Raw genomic sequence first — 18,575 nt, forward strand, 5'->3', positions numbered from 1 at the left:
TTTCCTCCTTGAAACCTTGGAAGCAAAGTTCCTCATCACAGAACTCCATGAAAATGCTTCTCAGCCCCCAGGCAGAGCGGGTGCCTGTGTTCAGCATGGAGGGACGCGGCTGTCACTGTGCCAGGTGTGACGTGGGGCTGCACCAGATCGATGGCACAGATGCGGGAGAACTCACTAGTCATGCCAGGTTTATTTTGGTAAGTGCAAACTAATGAAATTTAGAGGTTTTAATAAAAAGAATAGCAGCTATCCTTTAGAAACAGAACGCAAAAGCGAGACGTGCCAATCACATTTCAGAAATGAGAGGGTTGGGCTGTTTCCCAGAAGACTCCATGAGTTTTTGGCCACGGTTTGCCTCAGTGATGCCTCTTGCTCTTCACCAGGGACCGAGGCTGTGAGCATTGCTCCACTTCTGTGCCCATTTGTCCTGCATGTGCACAGGGAAAAAGCACTGCACGGGGCTGCAGTGATGCTCACCATGCACTGAGCTGCTACCAGGGACCGTTTATCCCTTTCCCATCATCTGAGTGCTGAGCTGAGATGGGAATTCATTTGTCGTGTTCTGAATTATAAAAGGTGGCAAAGAAATGGTTGCAAAGGCAGCGAAAGGGAAGGAGATGTAACTGCAAGCCCAGAGCAGAGGCATCCCAGCAAATGAAGGTGAGGACCCAGGAGGAGTGCTGTTCACAGGAAAAGACAACCTTGAACATCTCCTAACAGGAAGGATGCATAATTTAGAGCAACCTGGAGGCATTTTGTAGCGTGTTTATTTTACAGCCTTATGCTTCCTTCTCTTGTACTTCTTCACTTGCAGATATGCACCTAAATGTTTTGTTGGATGAAAGGAGACGCAGGGGGCTATTTTGAAGAGGGGGTGATGGGCACATCCCACCACTGAGCCCAGTGAGGGCTAGACCTGCAGAACTGCTTTGCTCTGACTTCGCTCTGAAGCAGCTCTTCTCTGCCCATTCTGCATTAAAATGCATCAGATATAAATAAAATCACCCAGACAGGAGAGTTCTTAAAACCATCCAAAGTCTCTGTTCCGCCCTTGGAGGCAAACAGTTCAGGACCTGCAAGAGCAAGGATGGTTGGATTTTCTGAGGGATATTTTTGTGTGTTTTGTTGTTGTTGTTCACAAAAGCAGGAGATGAGCAGGTGAAAGGAAACCTTCAAACCTCAAACCACAGTGAAGCTGTAAGCCTGCAGGCTAGCTTGTGCAGGTGCCCTAAGCACAGGTCTGCCTCTCTGTTGGCTTTGCCCTCAAATCTCTGGGGTTTGCAAAATCCCAGAAAATCCTCCAAAGACGTGAAAGCAAGAAAGCACAATCCAAATGGTTTTTCCTTGTGGCTCTGGGTGCCTGGGGAGCAGTTGCAGTAGGGCAGAGCTAGGGAATTGGCTGCCAGAAGAATTTGGGAGATCAGATACTGTTGCACAATGGGGTTTTGAGTCATTCTACATCCATGATGACCCCAAAATCATAGAATCGTGGAGTTTAGAAGAGGTCACTAAGATCATCTAGTCCAACCATCAGCTCATCACCACCAAAACTTGTCGGTGCTGCGATCAGCAGAGGTTTTCCCTTCTGCTGTGGTGCTCCTGAGGGCTCTTTGGGCTGTAACTTTTCTGTTGGGAGGGATGCTTGGACTGGGTTGGTGAAACAGGCACTGGAAAGCAATGAGGAAACAGAATTCATTCCACACCCGTCCCCGTCTCTGGCTCAAGGAAGAAAATGATGAGGAGAGAGCTAATGAACACACGAAAGGATGCAAGAAGAACTTTAATTGCCTGTACGGCAGCGCAGGAGGGCAGAGCCATAAAAAAGAGTGGGAACGACTAATTTATGAGTACAAATTCTATCTGGAGAGCATGACTTAAACTTGGGGAGAAAATCCATGTGCCTGGAATATTAAAATCAATAGCTGGAACCTATCTGCAAAAAAAAAACCAACAAAAACAACAAAAAACTGAGTGGGCAAAGGAGGTGTAGGAGGGACAATCAATACAAGAAGGGACATCGCTGCCATCCAAGTCATTAGGAGCTCAAGGGAAAATGACCTCAAGTACAAGTCAGAGTGAATGGATGACACTGCTCAAATCTCACCAGAAACCAGAAATATTTAAGAAAAATTCCTACATGGTCCTGAAAAACCTGAACTGGAATGACGTGAGTTGGAGGGCTTGTGTTGCCAATTTTGGGAATTTATAAGTGTTGTTGTTAACCAAAATCAGGAGGATTCTCTGCAGGATGGTCTTGACAAATCGCAGCTCTAAAAACCACTTACAGCCAACATAGAGGGGATGCCATTTCCATCTCATGTGCAGGGCTTAGACAGAACAAAGCCTGAGCCGATAGCAGACACTTTTCAACACTGTAAGCCAGGTCACTTGGAGCATTTTGAAGAGAAAATGTGTGTGATATCTGGCAACTCGTTGTTTAAAAGCACTCTGGCTTTTAGGGCATCTAGTGAAATCACAGAGCTCAGAGAGAGAAGGTTATTCTGGTTAAAGCAGTGACTCGGAGGGGAGGAAAGGGAGGGCTACATTCACACAAAGGGAAAATGTGTTAACCAACAGCAAGCAGAAGGCAGGCAGGTGAGACCTCTGCTAGCAGAGCCGAGAGCAGCAGGGATGTGGTTTTTAGATATCACTGGCTGAGTGCAGTTGTCTAGACAGAATAGTGGACGATAAAAAGGAAATACATAAAAGGCAGACACTAAATATTTAATTCCTCTAATTTCGGGGGAAAGGCTAAGTAAATTAGCAATGTCATAGAACTATGAGAAATACCTCCAGCCTCCAACTCGTGCCCCAAACTCCAAGAGTGCAGCACACCCGAGTGCTGCTGACTTTGTGCCAGCGCAGGAACGTCGCTCGTAATTATAAATCTGATTATCTGATGTTGATTTTGTGAGAAATAATGGAAGAGCTGATAAGGGACTTGATTAATAACAATTTAAAGAGAATAATTAATTACAATCAACACGAGTTAATGGAAAATATATCTTATTAAATGAAATTGATATAATTTTTCAAGAATGTGATTATAGATTTGATTGATTTAGTACATTTCATCAACACTGTTACGTTTGACTTCTGCAAGGCATTTGACTTAATGTTGTCTCATTTATTAGGAAGCTAAAACAATGTAAAATCAACACGGCACGCACTAAACGGATGAAAGCCCCACTGATATGTTTAAATGTACGGCTGCATGCAGACACTCATCACAAGTGGCTGTGTTTCAGTTCATCACTTTTAGCAAAAGGGTAGAAAATCAAAACTAATTACAATCAAAGTTTGCTGATGAGTTCGATTTGGATCATGATGGGGCTGGGGATCAGTCTCCTCCTGAGCCAGATAGAAGCAAAAACCATCCAGTTCAACACATACGCATACAAATCCACACTTGGGAACTGGAATTTCATGGCATCTGGGGGGAGGAGAGATCCTGTAGCACTGGAAGCTCGAACAAATAGCAGAGTGGAATACTTCTGGTGTAACATCTGCTGGGACCCTGCAGCTATTTCTGGTGCCTGCAACTGAAGAAGGATGTTGATGAATGGGAGAGGGCTCCAAGGAGGCACACAAGAATGGCTGAAGCGTTGCAAGACATGCCTTATAGTGACAGATTCAAGGACCGCAATGCGCTTAGCTTAACAAAGAGGAGGTTAAGGGATGGTTTAATGACAATCCAGATGTGCTCAGACAGACAGAAATGGAAAGCTCTTCAATCGAGCAGACAGAGCGATAAAAAGAGCCAGTGACTGCAAGCTGACACTGCGAAATTCAGTGGACAGGAGCTGGGACAAGTGCACTTCTTAAATGGGCAGAATTAACATCAGGACAACTTCCCAACAAGTAGTTTCACCATCTTTCACCATTTCAAATTCATAGAGGATTTATTTTTGTTTTGTATTTTGTATATCTCAGATCCACCAAAGATCACTCTTTAAATGAACGCTCAGAGACCCACAAGGCATGAACAGGATTCTCCTTCCTTGATTTCTTAATGGCCTTAATTATGAGTATTTAAGACATCATCCCTGAGCACTAAGTGAGACGGCTCCTTCCTTTTGGATTGTGATGAATCTCAGTGGTGACTCTCACAGACACCTCAGCTTTGCAGAGGAATGGCTCTGTGGTTCAGGAGCTGCTGGAATTTCTCCTTTCATGCAAATTCCTCACAAAAGCCTTTGGTGCAGACACCTCTTGGGCATCTCCAGAACTACCTGTTGGCTTCTCCTGGGGCTGGTTTGCAAGACCTGATGACATCTTACAGTGCAGCTGGGAACAAACAGGTATATTTTATTAATACTATTATTATTAATGTAATATTAATTTGGGCACTAAGACATTATTTCTGGATTTTCAGGCTCTGAAAATAGCATGAGGGCAGAATTTTCCTTCCAAAGAAATGTGATGGGTGAAAGAGGTCAAATAAGAACTGATATCTAAAAGCAAGAAAATAAAAATTGTTTTATAACCAGCTTATATAAAAGGGACTTTATCTTCTCATAATGTCTTTACCTTTAAAAGCAGGAGTTACCTTATATAAAGGATATAAAAGAGATATAATTTGTTATCTTAACCAGTAATGAGATCAGCAAAGATTTTAAGCTCCTCCACAGCCTACTCACTGTTTCACTGTAGTTCATTAATACCTAAACCCATCCCACTGTACGTATCAGGCCTCAACTCTGCAGCTTGGAGGCTCTGCCTCATCCCAATGCTGACATCACGGAGCAAATGTGCAAGAGTCCTCTGCTCCAAGCACCACTGAATCCAGCTCTGTGTTGGCCAGCCAACACAACCGCCACTGATTTCAGGTTTGGGTCCAGAAACTGTGCATATGCTTTTGAACTGGACAACAACTCAGCGTTTATATTTTATCTGAAGAAGCCTGAACCAGCAGAAATGGTTTTAAAGCTAGGGCAACATCATTACCATACAGATAAACATTACTTTAATGTGGTTCACCATAACAACAGACCATTTATTAAAACACTTCACCATTTAATTTATCCAGCGTTTTATATTGAAGAGTATTTTCATTAGGATTCCACTGCAAAACTAGAGGAGGCATTAAATCATTTAATATACTGACAGCTCACTTAATTTATTTAAGCAGGGGACTCTAATTTAAAAAAGCAGACCTTATACAGTGCCCTATCTTTTCAGTCCTGGCATGCAAGGTCCTATTAATTTCAGGGTAGGGTGTTACATTAAATCAACTTGAGATCCCACCGTGTGCTTTCCTTTGGTCAGCAGCCCTCTATATTGCTGCACTGCCAGAGCTGCCTGCAGGAACTTCTCTTGCTGCACACCAGCCTTGCTCCATGCCTCTTGCTGCTGCTAATGCCTGTGAGCATCTCACCTTCTGCATCCCATGGTTGAGGGATCAGCAGGGAAGCAGGAAGCCCTGAGATTCTTGGTGAAGTCTTCCATTTAACTCCTGTTAATTGGGATTTAGAAATGCCTCTTGGCTTTGGAGCACTTGGTGAAGCCTGGGAGAATCACTGCAACTTACTCCTATCTCAGTTTGCACTGAATTACAAGCAACGTGCAATTATCACAGAGTCATGCAATGTTTTGAGTTGGAAGGGATAAGTCCACATGGCAAACTACTGTTGTTCCCACATTTGTCATAAGAAACAGAGGAGAAGAATATTATTACCTGTGCCAAAACTCTGAGTGACTCTGGGGTCTCTGATAGCTGCTGGTTTCACTGCTGTCCAAGACTGGTATTGAAGCAGACCCTTGGAAACAACAGCAGATTGTCAATAGCATGTGGGACGTTATTAATAAACACTAGGGAGCTTGATATGATCTGGCAAAAGCAGCACAATGAAAACAGGTACCAAAAGAAGGATGGAGAGAAAGGGAAGTGATCTGAACAGGGTGTTTAATGACTCACCAGGCTGTGAAGCGCCATGGAGAGCAAGGATGGAATAGAAAACATTTTAATGAATTCAGCATGCACACCCTTTGAAGGCTCAGCTCCCCATTCCCCAGCAATATTTGACCCACCCGAAGATACTGATCACACCGAAAATAATAACCAGTAAGTAATAATAATAGTAATAATAGGAAGAGCAAGACCCTCATCTCCAATTCATATTTATAATCCAGCAAATATCTCACCTAAATCCGGAAGATTTATGGGTTTGCATCTATAATTAATATCCCTCCTTAAACAAGAAAGGGTATATTTTCATAAAAATAAATCTGGTGCTCTAGACTGGATTTGGAAAACTAATATTTAAATCCCCAGCAAGAGATGGTTATTGATCGCATATATGTGTCTACAACAGAGACACGCCATGCACATATAGAGAGCAAGAAAATTGCATATTTATGTTTAGAATAAATAGATAGAGTTTCTATTTAAATGCAATAGATGAAACTTAAGCAGGAAAAAGGAGGAAGATGGGCAGCTCCAAACTGCCCGTTTCCCAAAGATTCAATTTGCATTAGGCCTGCTGCTAACAGCAGGGCTGCAGTGGGCGCCAAGACGCATAAAGGACCTCGAGACAAAGCAATCGATCTTGTTTTAGCTTTATGAGCAAAATAAACAGTTGGGCTGATATAACAGCAGAAGGGTCAAGCAGAGCCAGGACTAATGAAGTGACTCACAGGAGCTCAAAATTAAAACAGCCTTTCTGTTCTCCATCCTCCCTTGTGAGGAACCTGCATCTCCCCTAAACCCACAGGTGAGTAACAGCAGAGTACCTGCTGAACTTGGAGCTTGCTCGATGCCTCAGCATGCCCTGAGCAATGGGAAAGGCCTGGCCAAGGCAAGCTCTGCCTCAGCTCAACAGAACCTTGCAGGCAGCTGTATAAGTTGCACCATGGAAGGGTCAGACTGGATATTATGAAAAATTTCTTCTCAGAAAGATTAGTGATTAGTGGCACAGCTGCCCAGGGAGGTGGTGGGGTCACTGTCCATGGAGGTGTTCTGGTACATGGAGATGTGGCACAGAGGGACGTGGGCAGTGGGCACAGCAGGGTGGGCTGGGGTTGGACTTGGGGATATCAGAGGTCTCATCCAACCTTAATGGTGCTATGACTCATGATTCTAGGACTTAGGGGTCACCTCACTTCCTGCACAGTATTTACATCCAAATTTCATTTTTTTTTTTCCATTCTTTTTACCTCCTCAGGTTTCTTTTCACTTCCCAGGGCTGCAGCTAGCAGAATGGGAATGTGCCAGGTGAGCAGTTGAAGCACAACTAGAAAAGAATAGCTCCTCTGGTGCAAGCATGGATTTAGATGAAAAATACTGAGTTACTGGAAATCTAAATGTAGGCACTGTTTCAAGGTCAGGAGATTGAGCGTCACCTCACTCAGTGGCGCACTTTCCAAGAGGTAAAGCACTTCTGCTGTCCTGGATCCAAAGCAAAGTTAAGAGCAGAGCCCAGACACTTGTATTTATGTTGTTCTAAGCTGTATAATGACCTTATTTCACAGAGATTTTAATTATTCATGGTTAAATACTATGCATCCAAAAAAAATCCCTTATGCAGGCAGTTGTTGAAGGAGTTGGTGAGGGACTCACAGCATGGGAGTGGGCACAGAGGGACCTTCTTTCTTCCAAATGATAGGCTCTGAGAAATGCTATGACACCGCCAGAAGGAAGGAGAAAAATGCCATAGAGGATGTGGGTGCCTTGCCCCTGCTCTAACCTGCAGCCATGAGATGTGGAATATATCCAGGATCACATCTCTGGAAGGTTAAATGCAGACAACACATGGGCTCGGAAAGCTGCAGGCAGCATGGGGTATTAGCCAAGGCAGAGCTTTGCTGCAACCTCGTTTTCATGATTTAACATTACGGCTGTAAATAATTGATACTAATGTAAGTGAGATAAGAGACAGACTGTCTGTGGGCCAAGAGGAAGTGGATCCTGGTGACATCCACCCAAAAATGTGCTTGCAGATTTGGCTGAAGTGAAAGCTCTGAAAAGCCAAACGCCCGATCTGAGAGGCAGGGAAGGGAAGAGAGATAGGAAAGGCAAGCTAGATCAGCTCATAGGACTCCCATTTTTCTAACTAATGCTCCCTGTATTAATTCCTTAACAAGAGAACATCAGCATCACCTATCGCTGGTTAGTTTGCCAAAGATTGTTCTTGCACTTGTCCTTAAGACATGTTCATGCATTGTCGGAGGTTGTGAACCTGCGTGGGTATGGGCATGGTTTAAAGAACCAGCATTTTGTAAGAAGGCACAAGGGCATCCCTCCTCATCAGGGACACGAGAACCCTAGAGTGCTCGATACACTTTATGCCTTTGGCTTTGGTCATTTACAAATCAGCTGAGCACCGGGTAGGAGATATCCAGCATCTCAGTCTTTGGAACTGGAGATGGATAATTACCCATTTGGTTCAGTGAGGACAGATATGAGCCAGGCAATGGATTCAGCACTATGGAAACCCACCTGAGTGTGGGGTGAATGGGCCATGATGGGGCTGAAGTTGGAGATATCCCTGCTGGGAGCCTCCCGGGGACGTTGAACTGCAGTGGGCTCTAAATCCCAGTGTTGATGCTGCTCTTGGCATTTCCCATCCCCTGAGCAGCCAGCATGATGTCACGCTGGCTTTGATCCTGCCTGGCACATAGAAAAAGAGATAACACCATCTAAAAAAAAAAAAAATGGAAAATGGTGTTGAGCCATCCTTAAAGCTCTCTGCTAAACTTTCTGCTGCATCACCACCTTCACACAACCCCTGTGTTTCTCCCCAGCTCAAGGACCTTCCCTTACCCTCAGTGTAAGGTAAGCGTGCCTAATGGCTTTAAATTGCAGGAGGATGCCACATAGGATTGCAAGAAATCTGCAGAGCCGATTCCTTCATTGTGAATGATTTCCTTGTAGAGGCAGCGGGTCACTCTTAGGGCAGGTAGGTTTGTCGTACGCGCGTCCCAAAGGCCATGACTACACATTACTCTGGTGCACAGATATGCAGAGCTCTGACGTTGTGTTTTTTTTTTTTCTAAATACCTCTTAGCCAAGTGATTTGAGCCAGAAAGCTGGAGGAAAATTGCCATTTGGAAAATGCATAGAAAGAGCAGCATTCACTCATGAGTGACACAGCTGGAGACAGCTAGCGAGACTTTCTCATCTCTAACATGATTTTATGATTCAGTGAATAATGCATATTAGCATAATACTAACTAAAAAAATCCATACTCATCATTTACTATTAATTAGTTATCAACATTATCCTATTATTAATTATTAACATTTACACTATCTATCAGCCCCCAGCTGACTGATAGCTTAAAATCTTGCATAAAGATTGTTACAACAATGCTACGTTGCATCCCATAACATACTTTGCAGTCAGCTTGTCATATCCCCATCTATAAAGCTTTTTACTAATGCACTTTACAACAGATCTTATAGTACACGGATGAGGAATGTGGCTGCACCCAGCAATAATTCCATTAATTATGAATAAAGCATTTACAAATGACATCCTTATTTAAAAACGGTGATGAACTCATTTTGTTTTAACATGGAAGTGCTGTGTTATTTGTAATTCTGTAAAAAGCAGTGCTGGCAGCATGGGATAGGGAGAGGGGCCCAGAGCTCATCTTTACATCATAAAGGGAAAAAAAAAAACAACAAAAAGAACAGAAAGAAATTATTGACAAACAACAAAACTTTAGCATAAAGCTGACCAAACTCCAACCTGATGGTTGGAAGGGATGTTTTAAGGTGCTGTGAAGAGCTAGAAGGCATTATTCAGTGACCTTGCATTGTGATTGTGTCAATAAAACTCTCTCCGCATTACCAGCAAGGCTGTTTCCATGCTTTCTCTCACTTGTGATGTTTTCAGCTGGCTGGCAGCTCCCCAACACTCGTTAGCTGCATAGGGTTTGTCTTTGCAGCATCTCGGTACTGTTTGGTCCTAAAGGCTTCCTGAGATGGCAGAATATTTATTGCATCCCATATTTCAGCGGGGATACTTACGTCAAGAGGCTATAAATACGTTACTCTTCCGAGTTTACATAAGGGATACAAAGTGAGTAGCCAAGTTTACAGTTCGGGCTCTGTTAGCGTGGGGTCTGTTCTTCCTCATATCCATCTCTGTTATTTGAAATCATTTGCCAGATTAATGCTGGGAGAGATTTTTGACTCACTGAGCGCAGCAGTCGGGTTCAGGTTATTCCATGTACTACAGAAGCCAGGTTCATTTAGGCTTGCATCCTTTTTGGTATTAAAGCCATGAATATTGATGCTGGCTGTAGCTTTAAAGTGAGAGCCATGATCCAAGAGCTCCTTATCCCAAGGTTCACACATCTAAATGTGTGCTCAGTAGGGACGCCAAAACCCTGAGAACCCTTTGCACGCTCTCTTTCAGTGCCTCTTTCTGATGCTCACAAGTGACCCTTACACGGTACAACATACCACACCTGCAGAGACCTTTCCCCAGATTCCCAAGCCCAATAAATGATAAAAACAGAATATATGGTGGTTATAGTCAGCAATTCTAAAGGGCCCTTCTGCAGCACCCCTCCCAGCCCAAGGAAGAGCAGGAAACAACAAACACAGGTCTGCTAGTGTCAGATCTGGATGTTGGTGGCCCTGCCTGTGGCAGGGGGTTGGAACTTGATGATCCTTGGCGGTCCCTTCCAACCCAAGCCATTCTATGATTCCTGATGCTTCTTCAAACCACGAGCATGTTGGTGTTCAACCGTAGGAGTTATTTATTGAGGCTTTGGCTGTTTGCAGCAGTGGCTGGGGAGAAGTTCTGCAGTTATCAAAATCCTATTTCCTGCACTACCACAAATAAAACAGCAGCCCCCCTCCGAAAAGCCGAGCGCAACATTTACATTTTAATCTCCCGACACACTTTGGTTTCTGACAAACAGGGTTTTTCAGTGCATGTGTTACAGTGGGGATGCAGGAGAAGGCATCACAGCCCAGGAGGGATTGTGGGTGGCTTTGTGAGCGAAGGATGCGACCCTCCAGGCAGGAAAGCAATATTACCACAAAAACCAGTGGTGCACAGGCATCCGGCACTGCATGATGCCATGCATGTGTAAAACAGAGCTGGGCTGGAAAAGTAGGCAGCCCTGTGCTGCTACCCATCCTGCAGTCACCCCTGGCACTCTCATCTCACTGCCTGCTTGGATCCCTGCCTGTAGGACAATTGGTGCAGAGCGGAGATGCTCTCTGCACCCCAGCTCCTCGGTTTGCTGTCTGGTGATGAGAGCATCTCCTTCCCTGCTTAATGCTGGAGCTGAAATCCTGCGCTGCCTCCATAGAACTGCTGCAGCAGGATATGAATTATGGATGCAATGAAAAATCCCAGCGCAGTGCACAGAGGGAATATGCAAAGTGCAAAGCAATCACCTCTGCGTGATGCACGAGCATTGCCACACGCTGCCATTGGATGCCCAAAAACTGTACCCCAGCACGACCTGCACCTCCCTCATCCCAAAGGCACTGGGATGCCCTCCTCCTGAGCACTCCAGGGCTGAAAATGAGGACATCTATCATGTGAAAAACATCTCTTTACATATTGTGGAGGCACTCAGGGCACTGGATGGGGCCTCACTGCATTCACAGGCATCCAGGGGACAGGTGTCTGCTCTCCATGGGCAAGGGCTTGCCCTTGGGAGCTCTGGCAGAACTTTGCCTGGAGCCAAGGAGCACGCATATGTTGTCTGCATCCTCCTGTCAGAGCCCATTGCTGCTGGAATGGAGAAGTGTGGGACAGTGCTCCACCGACTGACTTTAGGGGCTGTAGTGTGTGGAAGCTCTCCTCATAACTTCTCTTTCAGAAGGCTTTTCCTTTTATTTCTTTAATTTTCAAATGCTCCAATTCCTCCCCTTGAAGCACAGCTCGTTGCCTCCGTACACCATCTCATAGAACGCTGCAGAAACGTTGCCACTTTTCAGAGCCATTTCTGAGCATGCAATATCAACATCTGTGCTAAAAGCAAGCCAAAATTTTTCCCTGAAGCGATATTTTGCTTGGCATTATTGTTCCTTTTTCTTTTTAATGGTTTGCTTGTCATGGGGACTCCTCAGCTTCTTGTACTCAGGAAATGCAGAATGCTGCGCCATTCCCTGCTGCAAGCAGGAGCCAGCAGTGAGCACAGCATGCAGCTCCCATCCATCCCACGGTGCCAGAAAGTTGGGGAAATGCCTTGGGTCATTTAGGGCCCCAATTAATTGCAACAACCCTCTATGAATGGCACTGTTAACTCTTGTTCCTCGTGTTAAAAAAGTTACGAGTATTACTTAGCGGCCACTAAAATTATACAGCACTGCAGCACCGCGTTTGCTGCTGTGTGCTCACCCTCTTTAAATGCCACAACCAGGCATGGGGTAGATGGGAGGCACATGAGCATCCCTGAAACCTGGCTGCTGGCTCTGCCCAGGCTGCAGCTGACAGTCACAAAGAAGCAAGTGCAGTGCAGTGCTCTTTCTGCCTGGGGGAGAGCATTGAGGTGCTGCTACCTCTGGCTCAGTGTCAGCTGCAGGGATCACTGTTCCCAGGGCAGGCTGCAGGATGCTATGGAGCTGGAGACTGTTTTCATAGAATCATTAAGGCTAGAAAAGACCTCTAATGCTATCACGTCCAAAACCAATCCATCCCACCATGACCACTAATGCCCCTCTGTGCCACATTTACCCTTTTCTTGAACACCTCCAGGGATGGTGACCCCACCACTTTCCTGGGCAGCTGTGCCAATGCATGACTTCTCCTTCTGAGTAGAAGTTTCTCCTGATATCCAGTCTGACCAGGATCAGATGGAGGATGGTTGAAAAGGAAGAAGAATGACCAGTAATAGGGATCTATAGCACCTCCATCTGTAAAGAGCGTGACCAATTCTCAGCTCTCAGAAGCTAAAACAGGACTGATGTATAAAGTCCACTTTAGTTTCTTCCTGGTTTATGTCTCTGACACTTTGCAAAGTCTTCAGGATGTCAGGATGAAGCTCTGCCCTCCTGTACATGTATCCTTGAAGGATTTCACACAGTGTTGGTGTAGGCAGCAGTAGCAATGTCTGACAGCACTCCCCCTGCAGCTGCAGGGCAGCGAGCAGCAACACAGTTTTGCCTTCTCTGCTGGCAATCTGCAGCTTTCTGGGCAATTATCTTCTCCCCCATCATCCTGCCCAGCACACAGCTGGTTGGCAGAGCTAATTGATTGGTGTTTGTACAGGCTTTTGGGTTTCTCCTGTTAAGTAGGTGTTAGATCTCATTATTATTATTATTATCTTCTGTCATAACCACAGTGATGAACGTTCCCCTGTGCACATACTTAAACTACCCAGTGTGGGCTGCCTTGTTCTTAATTTTGATTATTTTAAGAAGTCTTTTAGCACATCAAATAGCCTTGGTGGATAAAGATTTATAGCAAAGCCTTGGGAGCTGTCAGAGTAATGTTTTTCCAGCAGCAAAAACTTAACCTCCTCTTAGATCTCTTTCCTGCTTTGTCCCACACTTCTCCATGTGATGAAGAGATGATGAGGCGTTGCTGGGTGCAGCTCTTGGGATGAAGGAGATATGCTGTCAGTCCTTTTATTTTTGATCCCATTTGAGTGTGTCACTCAGATGTCTTGAATCAAAGAGGGTGAGAAGGTGCCTTAAACTGCTGTGATTGGAAACTTCAAACTCACCGTGCCTTCTAGACGCTAAGTAAATGGCTGGTGGGCTCTTGTAAATCACAGCATTTCTAAATATACCAGAGAGTCTCTCTGCCAAGATGCTGATGAACACTGTGTCTGTTCCTATTGACTTCTTTTCCCCCCTTCAGATTACTTTTGCTTTGAATAATTTCAAATCGTAATGACAAAAAAAAAAAAAAAAAAACCAAAAAAAACCACAAAAAACCCCGGACTCTTAACGAGACTCACTGATGCTGTGATTAATGAAAACGTAATGAGAGCTACCATGCAGCCATTACAAACCAGTTAGCTAATTAGTCTAATCACAGAGGTGGAAATAATTAAAAGACCATAAAGTAGAGGTAGCCTAATAACAGCATTTTCCTCTGACCCAGAAGTGAAGAGAGAAGGATGCTCTGTTCTATCTGGTTTACTGGGTCATTGCCAGGAAGAGTGGGGAGCGAAGGGCCTGGAAGAACTGCAGTGCCTGGGCTGGATCAGACAGGGAAAACAGAGCAGCCCTTACACCACTCTAACCCAGACTGCAGCAGAGTCCCCAGCTGCTTGACATGGTACTTGTAAGGTAGGATCAGTCTGCACTGGAGAAGCGCACCCTGAAACCCTGCCCTACTTCTGCAAGGGTCTTCCAGCCCGGGCTGCTAATGAGAGGCACAGGGCAATGTGCAGAACTGGATTTCACCCCGTAATTAGCAGTGACCTACCTCTCACTGCTGGATGGAATGGCTCCGTTTGATGGGCTGTAAAAAATCCTAACCGGTAATTTTCCAGTTGGGATGGGTCATGGTTATGGCTATCTTCATTGGCTCTTATCATTTCTGCCACGGGTTTGTGTGCATTCCATTTGACCTGAGTATAATGAGCAAAGAAGAACAAAGGAGCTGCAGACACACAATCAACGATCATGTGCTGAAGTTGATGAATCCGCCAAGACTGCTAAGTGGCTCCTCATCAGCTATTCACGTGCTGGGAGGCATCTTTATTTGCTCTTCGTTTGTAGGTGAATCTACTTTTATAGGTCTGTTTTGGGGGTGGGTGAGTGGATGGAGGCAACCACCACTGTCAGGTAATGACTACATTTTCCTGAAAAATCAAACCGTGACACCAAGTTGGCAGTGAACTGAAAAGAAGAAATGATGCCATGTCATTTAGAGAAGGAAGAAATAATTTTCCCCGGTGACAACTCTGGTGGGAGGCAGAACTTTATCTCCCAGCATCTCAAATGAAGCATCACAGCAGTAGCACTGACTGTGCTTTCGTGTTTCCAGAGTGTCTTTTCATTAACCTTATTTTATTTGCTGTAGCTGCAAACACAATTTCAAGGGTAGGAGCAGGGCCTGTCCCGCTGGGAGGATTTGCAGGATGAAATGCAATCTCAGGACATCCCACTTGGATCCTCTAGCTTGACATTGCTGCAGAAGGAGAGATGTGTCTGGGGGTCCATGCTGCACGCCAGTGACTGCTCAATTTCCTCCCTCCCAGCACCTCTTCTTTTTCAATCTGAACATGTGGATGAGCAGCACACCCATCCCAGGGCTCTGTTCCAGCTGAGGCTGTTTCCTGCTGCAGGCTGTGTGAGTTCAGCAACACGCTGCTCCAGGAAAGCAGTTTTGTACAAACAGCAGCACACAGGCTTGCACTGCGGGCGTTTGCAAACAGCTGATCTAGAGAGATTGCTTATTCTTTTTTCTCCTTGTGCTTTTGACCTTATTTGCTGAAAATGAAACATCATGTAACCTTCCAGGAAATGCCACGAATCTTCAATCTGACATGAGAACATAAATCTCCAGTGTGTGTGCATCAGTTCTGGTCAGGTTTTCAGGTCTCAGCTAGATCAGAGTGCAATGGGAGCATCCTATATTAGGGCTAGCACCCGAGCTCCACACCTCTCCTGTCCTCAGAACAGCAGTCCTTGCTGCCCACGGACCAGGCTGGTTTTCCATCTATTCTTTGTAGAAAGAATGGGATTTCTTGCACTGAATTGTAGTAACAGTGTGCAGTTTTAATAGGATGGATGCAAATCTTCCCTCCAAGCTCTGGCTGAAAGAAAGCACTGCCTCACAGCTTTGAGCAGCCCCCACTCCCACAGCCATCTCAGGGAGCAGAAGGTTCTCCTGCTGCTGGGAACTGGGGCTCTGCAGCCCCAACCACGCAGGGACGTGAGGACGCAGAGGATGCCTGTGGTTTCCCATCCGGTCCATGCAGGCTGTTCAGTGCATGGGGCCTGAGCAGCATTGAGGGTTATTTGAAGGTCAGAAGTTGCTTGTGTGAAAATGCAGCCCTGCACGGCTTTTTTTGGCACCTGCTCAGTGAGAGCACTGTTTTGCTGGAGACGTGCATGCCTCCATCTCAAGCTACCAGCGTTCTGTGGGGACACATCCAGAGATGCGCAGGGCACTACTTTGTGCCTTATCCCCAGAGCAGGGAACCCCTGCACCCTGCCAGACCCAGGGAATGACTCAGAGGTCCCTTTACATTGTGACGCCTTTTCCTCTGCATCAGGTCTGCGACAATCCTACAGATTCACAGAACCCTCAGTGAGAACAGTACCACACACCCACCCCCACACACACCCCTTCCTGCAAAAAGCAACCGACACTGCATTTTTATTTATTTATTTTAATGGGACGACCTTTCCTTGTTTCTCCACTAGATGGGAGAGTGAGACTGGTCTAACAATCTGCCCGTCTTTATCCTGACAGGAATACAGGGGGGAGACGAAGAATGAGGAAGGCACTCAAGTCAGTTCTTGGGTGTGAGGGCACATCCTGCACGTTCTCTGCCCTTGGAAATGGTGTGGATAACCCCAAAATGCATGTTGAGCCGTGTTACAGTCTAATCCCAAAAGTGCACGGCTGTGGAGGACCAGTGCTTGCTGGGGATCCCCTCAGTGTCAATTCCTCTGCCCTCATCCAAGGAGGAATCAGGTATACAAAGGTTAGATCATAAAATGATAGGGTCATTTTGGTTGGAATAGAGCTCCAAGATTCCCAAGTCCAACCCCAGCCCATCCCACCGTGCCCACTGCCCACATCTCTCAGTGCCACATCTCCACAGTGCTTGAACATCTCCAGGGACAGTGACTCCACCACTCCCTGGGCAGCTGTGCCACTGCATCACTGCTCTTTCAGAGAATATATTTTTCCTAATATCCAACTGAACTCCGCTGGTGCAACTGAAGATGTATTCTTGGGGGTGAAACACTTTGTGGCTATCCACATCCCAGGGAATCAGTTGAGCCCCTACCCCCAACATTACTTTGGGAGAAAAAGAGTCACACCCCATTTTCTCCTCCTTTTCTCCAATGCCTTTCTCCTACAGGATTATTGCATCATAATGCTCACGGCAGTAACACTTCTTTCTGCAAAGATTAAAAACGTGCTGATGCAACAGCTGCACTTGCAGGAGGGGAATTTGTGGCCCCATCTGACACCGGCAGCTGCACACAGAGGATGCCCTGTGGCATTCACGCTTTGCTAAATTTACTTTCACTGCAGCACTTCCCATCTCCTGAGGCATTGCCTGAGCTTCTACCGGAACTGAGTGTGTTTGGGAATTATACAGTAGTAGAAACACTTTCTCAACCAAACCAAAAATTGCCCAATTTGCCTATTTTTTGTTATTAAGTGGTTTGGGGTTTTTAAGACTGAGCATGACTTCTTCCTTTTGGGATTTCATGGATTCTGGAAGAAAACTTATCACAGCCAATTTTTCTTAGAATTTTTTTTTAGAATAGGTAAATACTGCAACTTTGGAGGGTTTTGCTGTCTGCCCAACCTCCTTAATTTGCAATCTTTGTAAAGAAGTGACTCAACCGATTTGTTTAATGCTGGAGACACTTGTGCCCTTGAATAAAATAAACTTGACATCCCCCCATAACTGTGCCCTTGTTGCCTTTGCAGGGGTTTCCCAGCTGCCATTATCCAGCTAGAGAGAGTTAACAGCCTCTTTGGAAGAGGAAGTTAGGTTTCACTGGGTGTAATTTCTTCTGTTTTCCATAAGCGAGTCACCCCATCCCACCACTGCATTGCTCAGCATGGAGTCATGACCCACACAGGCACCATGCTGAGAAGGACCAGCTTTCCCAAGAAGGGAGGAGACCTCTTTCATTTGCTGTAATTACAGATGAAAAAATGTTGCCTAGAAGCAGCACAGTGGTAGAAAATCCAGCTCTGGCAGAGCCAGGGCATGCTCAGTGGGGCAGCTTCTGGCTGCCAGGTAAGGGCAGTGCAGGGACACAGGAATGGGGATGATGTACCATGAGATGTCTCGAAGGGATGGGGATTTGTGTGTTTGCTTCTGCCCTCGGGCAGCAGTCTGTTTCTTCCTATGCCTCTCGTTCACAAAGTTTTGGGTGAGCAAATGGGAAAGCCCACGCACACAGGCCCACTGCCGTGACTCTGTTCTGCTTTTCTGTGCTCCAGCATTGCCATCGCCTTCCTATTGTCTCCCTTTACCACCTTGGAAGGGAATTAAAACTAGAAAAGGCGCTAGCCGGGGAGATAAGCTGTGAAGAGCCTGATGGTGGGGTGCACGCTTGTGGTGGGTACAAGGGACCCGTGGGACAAGGACACTGCTGGGACCCACATCTTCCTCTGCTGACTACAGGAGGTGCTGCAGCTTGCTGCCCTCTGACAGCGTGCCAAATGCAAACGAGCATCTCGTTCTTCAGGGATGAGATGTTGAGCTGATTAAGTTCCTTTTTAATTATAAGGAGGAAATGGCACGTGCAAGGATGGCTTCTGCTGCCAAGTTAGAGACGCTCCTGGGTGAACCCTGCCTTCCTGGTGCATGGGGCTCAGTTGTAGGGTTGTGAGGGGAGAGAAAAAGTTTTGGGGCATGTTCAGAGTTATGGTTGATGGGGCATTCTACGGACTGCTCAGCTACCTGTGAGAAGTAGGATACAGTCCAGGGCAAGGCACTGGCATGCT

At 45.7% G+C, this 18,575-nt stretch overlaps 1 long non-coding RNA gene across 2 annotated transcripts; it reads left to right on the forward strand.

Moving 5' to 3' along the window:
* Positions 1–8: 8 nt before the first annotated feature.
* LOC104914032 lies at positions 9–9,796 on the forward strand. Of its 2 annotated transcripts, none has more exons than XR_795782.3 (3): positions 9–197; positions 815–4,301; positions 7,164–9,796. It is a non-coding gene; the product is annotated as an uncharacterized LOC104914032 (long non-coding RNA). The 2 variants fall into 2 exon arrangements; XR_004161858.1 differs by having other exon boundaries at positions 3,934–4,301.
* Positions 9,797–18,575: the final 8,779 nt, after the last annotated feature.

This window comes from Meleagris gallopavo, chromosome 22, assembly GCF_000146605.3.
Source record: "Meleagris gallopavo isolate NT-WF06-2002-E0010 breed Aviagen turkey brand Nicholas breeding stock chromosome 22, Turkey_5.1, whole genome shotgun sequence".
In the NCBI taxonomy this organism is placed as follows: Eukaryota; Metazoa; Chordata; class Aves; order Galliformes; family Phasianidae; genus Meleagris; species Meleagris gallopavo.